A 10,652-nucleotide genomic window follows, 5' to 3' on the forward strand; every position below is an offset into this window, starting at 1 on the left:
GCACTCTTAATGACAGCTTTCTTTGTATACAATGGTCCTCTTCATCAGAAACAACAGTGGAATTGCTGAGGGTCAATGTTATGTCTCAAATTTCCTGAATATTATCAAATTGTGTTTCCCTCCAAAATTTAATGTAATTTTAAATTATATTACTACCCTTAGTATAATATAATTTATATACTAAATTTGTATATATTTATATATTGTGTGTAAATTAATTATTTAAATAACCTAAATTTGCTATACATATAAACCATAATTATTTCATTGCCAAACATTTTCAGGTTTATGTCAATCAAGTGTACAGCATTTGCCAGGATTTATTCTAAGATGGTTGATATTTTGTGATATTTCAGTGTTTTTCAAAAAACTTTATTTCCTAAGTTACTGAGAGGTTTTGATTACTGCATATAGGATGTTTATCTAGCAAACTAGCTAACGTGTTCTTTTTGTAGAAATGGCAATATTCTGTAGGTTCTTTTTAATTTGTAACATATATATTTCTACCATCCATAAATCATAACAGCCTGACCTCTTTACTTCCTATTTTTACAACCTTTAATCTTTTCTTACCTTAATCTACTGTATAGCACTACCTGTATAATACAAAGAAAAGCAGCAATTGTGGATATATGTGTTTCATCCCCATTCTTAAAGGTAAACTTCTAAATCCACTTATCATAATTTGTTGGATGTGTTTTTTTCCCTCTACTTCAGTGGTTCTCAACCTTCCTAATACCACAAGGTATTTTCATTGTTAAAAAGGGCTCATGACCCACAGGTTGAGAACCACTGCTCTACTTTCTTATGTATGCATAACAAACACGCATATATACGTATGTACACATATATTCATATATATATATGTGTGTGTGTATAAATCTGTGCTGAGCTCCTAATTAAAAATTTTTTTTCTTGAATTGTATTTTAAGGTATTCAATTCATGCTATCAATTTTGTGTTAACTCTTATGGTTGGATTGTCAAAGAAGCTTCAACAGAAATCACTGGTCTTACCTGACACCAGTCTTCAGGAATGATTCAAATGATAAGCCTCAGAAATAGATGAAACATACTTTTCCTAGAGAATCAAGAAAACTGCCAGATGGAATTCCAAAAATTTATTTTTCTCCTCTCCTAAGACTCCTTTTTTTGTTTTAGATTACCAAAAGAAATTTAAGCAATGTAAAAAACAACCAACCAACCAACAAACAAACAAAAACACTGGAACCGATACAGACATTTAATTTGACTTCATTTGACATTCTACTAATTACTCAGCTTAAGTATTTACCTTTCACTATCCAGTTAGTCCTGACACATACAGACATAAAGTCCAGATCTGTTTTTCATTTCAGTTTTTATAAGCATTTGAGAGAGATTAGATATACGATACTACATGTATTTTAGATACAGGGACTCTTGAAATACTCTGCAATTAAACATCATTAATATGTCTAGACAGTGATCTTTTTAGGATTACGGATATCTTAACCAGATTTCTTTGTCTAGGTTACTCATTCCCTCAGCCATCTCCTTTCAAGGAAAGGCTGAGTCCCCAGGCCTTCCCACCCACTTGACCTTGACTGATGTCTTCTTGTCACATACATCTTCCATATCTTTGATAGTTTGTATTCCCAGATCTTCTACAATATGTCATACCAAGTGTTGGGGGTTGGGGTCCTGGTTCCCTGAGCCCAGTTGACCTGGTTTAATTAGTCCGCAGAACTAGAAAGTTCACCCGAGGTACAGACAGACAGAAAGAATGAGTGGGTAGAAAGTGGAGCAGTACAGCCAGCATGAATAGAAAGTAACTTTGCATAGGTTTTAGTGTAACAAGAGAAATTTTGTTTAAGTATAAAGGGAAAGCTTAGAGCACTTTCAAAGTGGGTTGGAAGCGGGTCCCTCTCATGAGTGAGAAGAGAGATAGACAGAGATGCAAAGGCCAAGGAGAGGTATAAGTATTCTCTTCCTCTTGATTTGAGATGGTTGGTAACTCTTTCATTGGTCCTCCCGCACCTCCAAGAACCCTTGTCCTTTTCTATCGGTTATTGATTATTGTCCTTTGCTTTTGGCCACTGCTTACCTGGATTACTTCATACTCTCATTCTTTTCCCTTTTTTAGTGAGAGTTGCTGAGTGCTGCTCTAACTGTTGAATGTCTCTTTGGGCCATGCAGAACTTCCTTAGTCAGCAGGCCTGCCATTTCTCCCATCCTCCTTGAAACCCCTTTCTCTGGGTCCCTTCTCACTAAATAATAAATGACTGCCCAGTATTAGCCACCTGTTAGCACCAGAGCTGAAATGATTTTCTTGCGATACATAATATTGGGAATAACATTATTACATCATCCCCTGGAGTAATAGCCATCTGTGACCTCTCACTTTTTCCATCTTTTCTTCCCATTTCCTTTTACTACCTGTTTAAACCATACTCACCATTACCACTTCTAATGTTTTGGTTTTGTTTTGTTGGTGCTAGTGCTGGTTTGGCTTGGCCAGGCTTTTAGTACATTATTACATGCAATAACATCAGTTCCTAGGAAGATATATTAGAGTAAAGAGAATTATGAAACTCACAGTCCATTTGATAAAGGGGCTACATTCAGTTCATCCCAATATGGTTACATCATGTGACTTTATGGCCCATAATGAAGTTCCTTTAGGAATAAGTACATGCTGTCAAGTATTTTGTGATATCAGCTTTTGTATATTAATCTCTCTCTCTCTACTAAATAAGTAATTATAACCACGATTTCATCTACAACTAGATCAGAAAAAACAAGAGGAAACATTGTGAAATGGAAAATATACAAAGTTATGTAGTAGAACACGCCTCACACCTCATTTCCACTTTCCCAGCAATGAACACTGTTCACTGGAGCTCCCAACATACTCCTCTTTCATTTAGCATGAACATACAGTTGTTAACCAACTTTCCCAGCCCCTCCAAACTTTTTTTTGAACACCTGTTTAAGCAGCAGGAATTTTAATTGTCCGTCCCAATTAAGTGTAACTTCTGTTCTCAGAGTCATAAAGGATATGATATGTCCTTGTAATACCATGCTTTCATGTCAGATTTTTGTATATTAGTGGCCGCAGAATGGCAAAACAGTGAATAAAGTAAAATTATGCAGTGAAATGTTTCATCAGATAAAATGTATTCAAGTAGCAGGATGATATGCAATTTCTAGTTTCAAAACTTTAATTCTGTTCTTTCTCATGACTTCCATCACTTGACAACCAAACCCTAGATGAATTTAGTGGAAATTCCAGTCAGCAGTAATTCTCAGTAGTATCTCCAAGATTTATCTTTCTGTAAAATCTACCCTACTTTCCTCTAAATTTTATGTGTGCCACATAGGAAATTTTTAAAAAATTACCTGATCATTCTGGGCCCATTTTCCTGACTAGTCCACCTTTCCACAATACTATTGACTTAGGAAAATACTATATAAATATTTGAATATTGCCTTAAGAATAGAAATCTAACACCTTCTCTATCTCCAAATAAATAGTCCTAGGCTCTTTGTGAAAAGTTGACTTTGCTTTCTTCTATCAGAGTTTCACCATCTGCAGGATGCTTCAAAGCCAATTTGAGAAAGAAGGAAGGTAAACCCCCACTTGGAAACTCCCATCAGAGCAGCAAGCTGCTTGTTTTGCCAGGGCCAGGAGATGATTACAGGATTTAGCAATGGAAGAATGGAGATCCTTGGAGGGAATCTGTGCATGCACATGGTGAGTTCACCCTGATCCTCTCTGTTTCATCATCTTAAATGTAACGTCTCCATTTTATCCGTGACCTCTGCCAAGCAGCTCCTTCTGTATTTGAATGTTTCACTTACATTACAGGTGTTTTGTGTTTCAGGATTATTTTATGTTCTTCCAGGTCAGGGGTATTTTCTACAAATGCCCAGTAAGAAGTTGGAGACTATGGTTTAAAGGAAGGTAACGAATGGCTGCATCAGACAGCTTGGGAATCTAAAATCCCAGTGTTCTCTGTTGAGTTGATTATCTGGTGTCTACCAAAAGCTCATGTTGAGCTCTCTTGCTGTAGTCATGTTGCAGTCACTTTTACAATCACCTGAGCGGTCAGGTCATAAGATTCCAGTGGGAAACCTGGGCCATAAACCCTTGTGAAGCATTTGGTGAAGACTATGTTTGCTTAAAATCCCAATCCAATTCACACTTCTTTTGGGGGAATTTTTGGAAAGAGATAAATAGTATTTCTAAAGGGGCAGTATGACTTTGCACAAACACAAACAGTCCCTCCAGTCCTTGGGCTTTCTCTTTAGTGCCACTGTTACTAAGAAATAATAATTTATTTCTCACATTTTATGAGAGATTTCTACTTCAGCCCATGCAGTTAGCAAATATTTCACAAACTGGGTTGGACCTCCAATTTAGCTGGAAATGTGAGCCACACTTCAATGGTCATATGGGTGTCTAAGTTGTTAAATATTTCAATTTTTTTCCTAATGAGTTTTCATATCAGCATTGTAGTATATTTCCTTACTTTTGGAGTTTAGCAAGTTCAATACCACTGCCCTAGATTAAGACAGTATGCAGACAAATTAAATATGCCTGTGGAAAACCCTTAAATATTGACTATTATTCCTAGATAGTATAAATTTTGCCTGACTGGACTCTAGATAGAAATCAAAAAGGAAGCATTAGCTCTGTGTATTATGTCTTACCAATCATCTTTGGCCTGCTCCAATTTCTGTGTAATCTTTATCATATCAGATATGGCCCAGGTGACAGTACTTTATTGTAAATCTCTATGAATAATTATTCATAATTCTAGTCTCTATGAATAACCTGGCCAGAACACTAGCCTGGTGGGAATATTTAAAAAAGAGTTAATGAAAATCATTGTTCTTGATTCAGCCATTTTCTAAAATTTTATATAGTTTAATGTTTGCTATAGGTAAATGCAGGATATTCCAGAGGCTTCCTTTAATGTGTCCATTTAAAAGTGGGTAAGAAGGAGACTTACTTGGCATTCAGTATGAGGATGGAAAAGGCAGAGCTTTTAATTTCTACATAGTATTCATTCCAATTGTGCATTCAGGTAATAGCGATGCAACCGAGATAGTTGTTTATAGTCAATTTTTCAACTATAGATCACTTATGACTTATCTATCATCATGCAATCTTCAAATATCAGTTTGGTAATTTAAGTATACAAAAAGTAATCATAAAATGTTTGGCATACTAATCTGAGGCCATTTTGGAGTCTTCACTAGCCCAAATGTTGGGAAAGTAGTTATTGTTCTATCTTTTTTTCAATTTCAATCTTTTTAAGATCCATGGCTTCAACCCAGGAGGTAGATTTAATTCATTATTCAGGTATAGTCCATTATAAATTGTAATACTTTATAATTAGATATCAGTTTACTCAAATGAGAATATAAAAAGCGATAGTGTCAGGGATATTTACAAGGTACATTATTTAGTCCGTCTTTGTTATTAATAACCTTGATAGTTTTGGACAATTATGGTCTGGTATTTTGTAGACTAGGCCTCAATTTGGATTGGTGTGAAGTTTTCTTGTGATTAGAGAAGGGTTACAGGTGTGGAGCAAGAATACCATAAAGGTGTAGTGCTCATCTTATTGCATCTGACCAGGAGGTGCAGAATATCTACTTGCCTTGTCACTGTCATTGTTAACCTTCACCACTTGGTGATTGACAGATTTCTCCACAGTAAAGTTACTATTATTTTTTTTCCATTCTCTGTTCTAAAGGTTGAAAAATTATGGATCACAGAGCCAATCAGGCCACCATCTATTTGTGTAAGTAATGTTTCCCTGAAACATCTCCATACTCATTGATTTATATATTAGCAATGGGTGTTTCAGAACATTTTTATAGTAACAGAGTTAAGCAGTTGTTACAGAGGTCTTCGGCATGCAATGCTTAAAGCATTTACTATCTTATCTTTAAATAAAAAGTTTGAGGGAGCCTCCTCATTCTTCTAAAGCAAGTAACAATATCCAGCACTCCAACAATATCCACTAAGAGGAGGAGACGTGTCTTAGAGGAGGGAGCGTCTGTATCTGTTAAGAGAATTTTTCATGAAAAAAGATTTCTCTCTACTCTCTCATTTTCCCCATTTATTTCTATTAATATAGATGCATGGCTATTTATTTTATTCTTTGCTTTAAAATTCAATAGTACTGTTATTCACTTTTTTGCTCAAATTGTCCCAGCTTTCATCACTGGGACCTCTTTCAAGTTAATCTTTTTGAAATCCCTTGTTTTCTGAAACTACAAGATGCTCCAGATATAGTCTCTTCCCCCAGCACTAAAGCCAACCATTTCTCAAAATATCACTGGTTATTTTTTATAGAAAATGGTATTTGGAAAGCAAGGTCTGGGTGATGGATGTGTTTCTTGATACTGGACTGTCACAGCTTCTCAGCCCTTTCAGCAGCCTGTGCCTGGAAGCACATGTGTGCATATTAAGCCATTTATACAGATATATCTGTATTTATCTTGCATAAAATAAACATGAGTTCACACTGATATTTCTGACTCTAATTATGGAAAACAGGGTTAATATGAGACAGCTTCTTAGCTTATTTATAACTTTTTTCTCTGACAGTAAGAAACCTGGATCCATTATCTAAAATGGATTCAATTATTTGTTCAATCTACTTCTTGTATAAAGTGGTTTTAGTATTAATAATCTGAACTTCTAAGAAAAAAAGTTAAGAAAAACAAATTTAACAACTAGAATATGGGGGAAGGGTTGTCTGTATTTTTTTCCCCAGCTAAATAAACTTACAATTTCTATAAGCTTATTTCATGAGTGTTTATATTTTCTACTATTTTCTACCTAGACAGTCTCTTTTTTTTATTGTTTCATATTCTTTGAGGGTACAAAGAATTAGGTTGTATGGATTGCAGTTGTTAGGTAAATTCCCTCTTATAATTGTGTCCTGCCCCAAAGAGGCTTTTATCAGACTTCAGAATAAGAACGAATGAGTCCATTAAATAAGAAAACAAACAAACAACAACAACAAAAATGAATACTGTTGCAGTCCCATAAGGAAATAGGAAGGCTAAGGACAGAGCCAAAATAAATCCACAGAATTAGCTACCTAGATTCATGAAAAAGGCTAGTATACAAGTGGTTACAATAAGCCAAAAGACCACAAATTCTCTCCTGCATTTGATGAAATTGATAATGTAAAAAGAAACAGTTTCCCAAACAACAAAAGATAAGAACTGTCTTGAAAATGAGCTTAAAATTCTTAAGTGTAGGGTTGCCAGTGAGCTGGCAAGCAGAGTACAGGGGGGCATCTATCAGCAGCCCCTTGTGGCTATAAATAAGTGTTAACTTGGATTGCCACTTAATCTGCCATAAAATCTGCTTGCCTTATAAAATAAGCAACCTCAGACAATACAGTTAAAAGTTAGAAACATAAAATTTCTATCAGGCCCCTGTTCATATATTTCTTCCAAGGTACACATTTCATTGACAGCAATGTGTAAACACAGACAAGGAAACCAATACCATATTGGTTTTGGACTTCAGAGAAATTGCCTCAGTAAATGTTGGGATAGGTGATTGAAGCACTGGTGACTTAAAACAGCTGGTATTACATGGATCATCAGTAAGTAAATGCGTACAAACTAGTTATGAGGACTTCCACTTCCAGCTCTCACATCTCAAGGTTTTCAACATCATGATCCTTTTCCTTACCTCAGGATAAACAGAATGAATTGACTTAATAGAATTTCCTCTACCCATGCACTAGTCCTTTTTTTGTTGCCATAAAGAAATATCTGAGACTGGGAAACTTATAAAAAAGAAAGGTTCATTTGACTCACAATTCTAATGTCTGGAAAAATTCATGATTGGACTTTTGCGTCTGGTGAGAACCTCAGGCTGCTCCCTTTCAGATGGAAGACAAAGCAAAGCCGTGAGTGCAGGGATTCAGGGTGAGAGGGGAAGCTGGAGAGCGAGAGGGGAAGCTGGAGAGCGAGAGGGGAGGAGTCAAGTTCTTAACAACCAGCTCTCCCCGGATCTCAGAGAATGAGAATTCACAGCCACCCTTCACAGAGCATGTTCATATATTCATGAGGGATGGTGTGATTTGGGAGACAAAAACCTAAACTATAGACACCTCTGAATCTTATCCAAATGACAAATATTTGCAGAACATACTATTTTCACAATATAAGAATAGGTACTATATTGGATGGCTCATGCTAAGTGCTTCAGCTAAAATATATTTTCAAGCATTAGGAAATTAGCGAGCTGCTCCTATATTTGTAGAAGTTTTTAAAGGTATTAGTAATAGTCTTCTAAATTTGAGATTTTGTAATTGGCCTTGCAAAATGACCCCCGTCTTCATTTATTTTTCATTTCCCCAGACTTTACAGTCAAATATAACAACCAGACTTACCTAGCCTTTTCCCAGCACTCACCACCCATCACCAACAGCTGATTCTTGAATCAGACCACCTGAAGACCCTTTGACTTAAACACCACCTGCCCTGGCTTCCACAGCCTGCGATAGAAGTCCTTGCCCTTAGTTGGCCACTGAATGGATTTGAGATAATTTCTTCTATTTTTTCAGCAGATGTTTTTGCACTGAAATTCCTTTTTTCCTTGGCAATTCCTATTGTCTTAATAATTAGCAATTTGTACAGCAAGAGATAAGACCTACATCAAATGCTTTTTAAGGTTTGGTAACGATCTTTCCAAGCAATTATCAGTGGCAGTGCCCTTTCTGATTAGACAAAAAAGCAGTGAAAACAATCTTGTTTCATTAGCTGTTTCAAGTTTGAAAGGGTTTTAAAGTATAATTGAATTTTAAAACCTGCATTTATGTAGTAGCTAGAGGGTTAAAGGCTTCATTAGGCCAGAGTGTTTACTTTAATTTTTATAAAACATTAAACTTTACTATTTTTATAACTGTATTGTGATGGAATTAAAGCAATCCAGCAATTAATTATGTAGTTCAGTTTGATTTACTTTCTGCAAAAAATGTTTATATTGTACTTAAAATCAAATCCATTAGATACTATGATAGTATCTTAATACATACAAAATTAATTCTATGTTTAGGTTCTAAAACCAATTTACATGGGGATGACACAATTTTATATTTCCTGTAGCATAATTTAGTTTGCATTTTTAGAAAGCACATAATGGGTAGTTTTTCCTCATGGTAAACTACAAAAATGTGAGTAGGTACTTCTTCCATAGTAAAAAACACAATAAAAATAATTACCAAGTTTCTTAGGGCTTATAATTGAAAATGCATAAAATTGAAGTTTGTGTAATTATTTTCAAATTCTTTTTTGATGAAGGACTTACATTATGCTGGTTTTCTTCACTATATTATGTGTGTATATGTGTGTATGAATTTTTGAGACTGTGTATATGTATGTATATGTAGTTAAAATCTTTTATTAGAAAAGTATTCAAATGTTCTTGTACAACACACACGACAAGTGTTCCTTATTGTACATATATGATTAATTTATGATATTATTTAATTCATTAATAATTTAAATTAGAGGAAATGGTCTATGTTTAAAAAATAAAATAAATTGACATATAAAAAAACTCAATTTAAATGAAAAATAAAATACTCCAGAATTAGTTAACTATAGTAAAAAAGTATATTATATTTTCAAAGCAATTGAGTATGATTAAAAAATCTTACAAATATGAAACTGGTTGTCAAAATACTATGGTGAAAAATATATCATAGCTTCAAGTTGATATTTTTAAATCTATATGCTGATTTATGAATTATCTGAGAAAATGCGCACCATATAGAGACATGTTGAGATTCATATCTCAAATTCTTTGTATTTTTGATACAGAAAATTTTTATCATACAACTTTATTAATGAGACCATTACATAATGATGCACTATCTATTCATAATCAATCAATCATGGCCTTCACTGATATTCAAGTCTTATAAATTTTTGTAAATTCTTAGGATTTTATTTGGCAAATAATGATGAAATTTTGATTATTGATCTATATAGTTTTATATTTTACTGTCTGACTTAACAGGGAACTTTGTCTCTATAATGGTGTTGAGTGAAAAATGAATAAATACCCCCAAAAAAAATCAGAAAAGAAGACTTAGACTTTTCTGTAGAGGGTGAGAGAAACCAGGAGTATCAAATTATGACTGAATATCATATGAATATGAATATTCATTAATACGAATATGAATATTAATTAATTAATATTCATTAATATGAATATTAATTCTACTCTTACCATCTTCTTATTACTCTATATGACATTAATTCTTAAACATATATGAATTTGAATCTGAACCTGGACCGGATATTTGGACTGAAATCCAAATCCAATCCAACTGGAATGGGATTTAAAAAGAAATTAGAAAATATTCACAAGTCTTCTAGAAAATGACCTTTAAAAATGTCAAGATTTGATGCCCCATATGTTTTTCAAATAGTTTAAACCCCAGTGGATTAAAAAATACCTTGCAGGATACATATATGCGTGTGTTTATATCCACACACTAACTAATAGAAAAATTTAAAACAAATCATTCCTTGCTCAATAGGGTAATGATAATTAAACAAAATTGAGAATCGAATCTAGGAAACTTACTCTTACGTATTATGAAAGAGCACTTTTCTATTA

The sequence above is a fragment of the Otolemur garnettii genome, unplaced genomic scaffold (assembly GCF_000181295.1).
Source record: "Otolemur garnettii isolate 467f Iridium unplaced genomic scaffold, OtoGar3 scaffold00246, whole genome shotgun sequence".
NCBI lineage: Eukaryota > Metazoa > Chordata > Mammalia > Primates > Galagidae > Otolemur > Otolemur garnettii.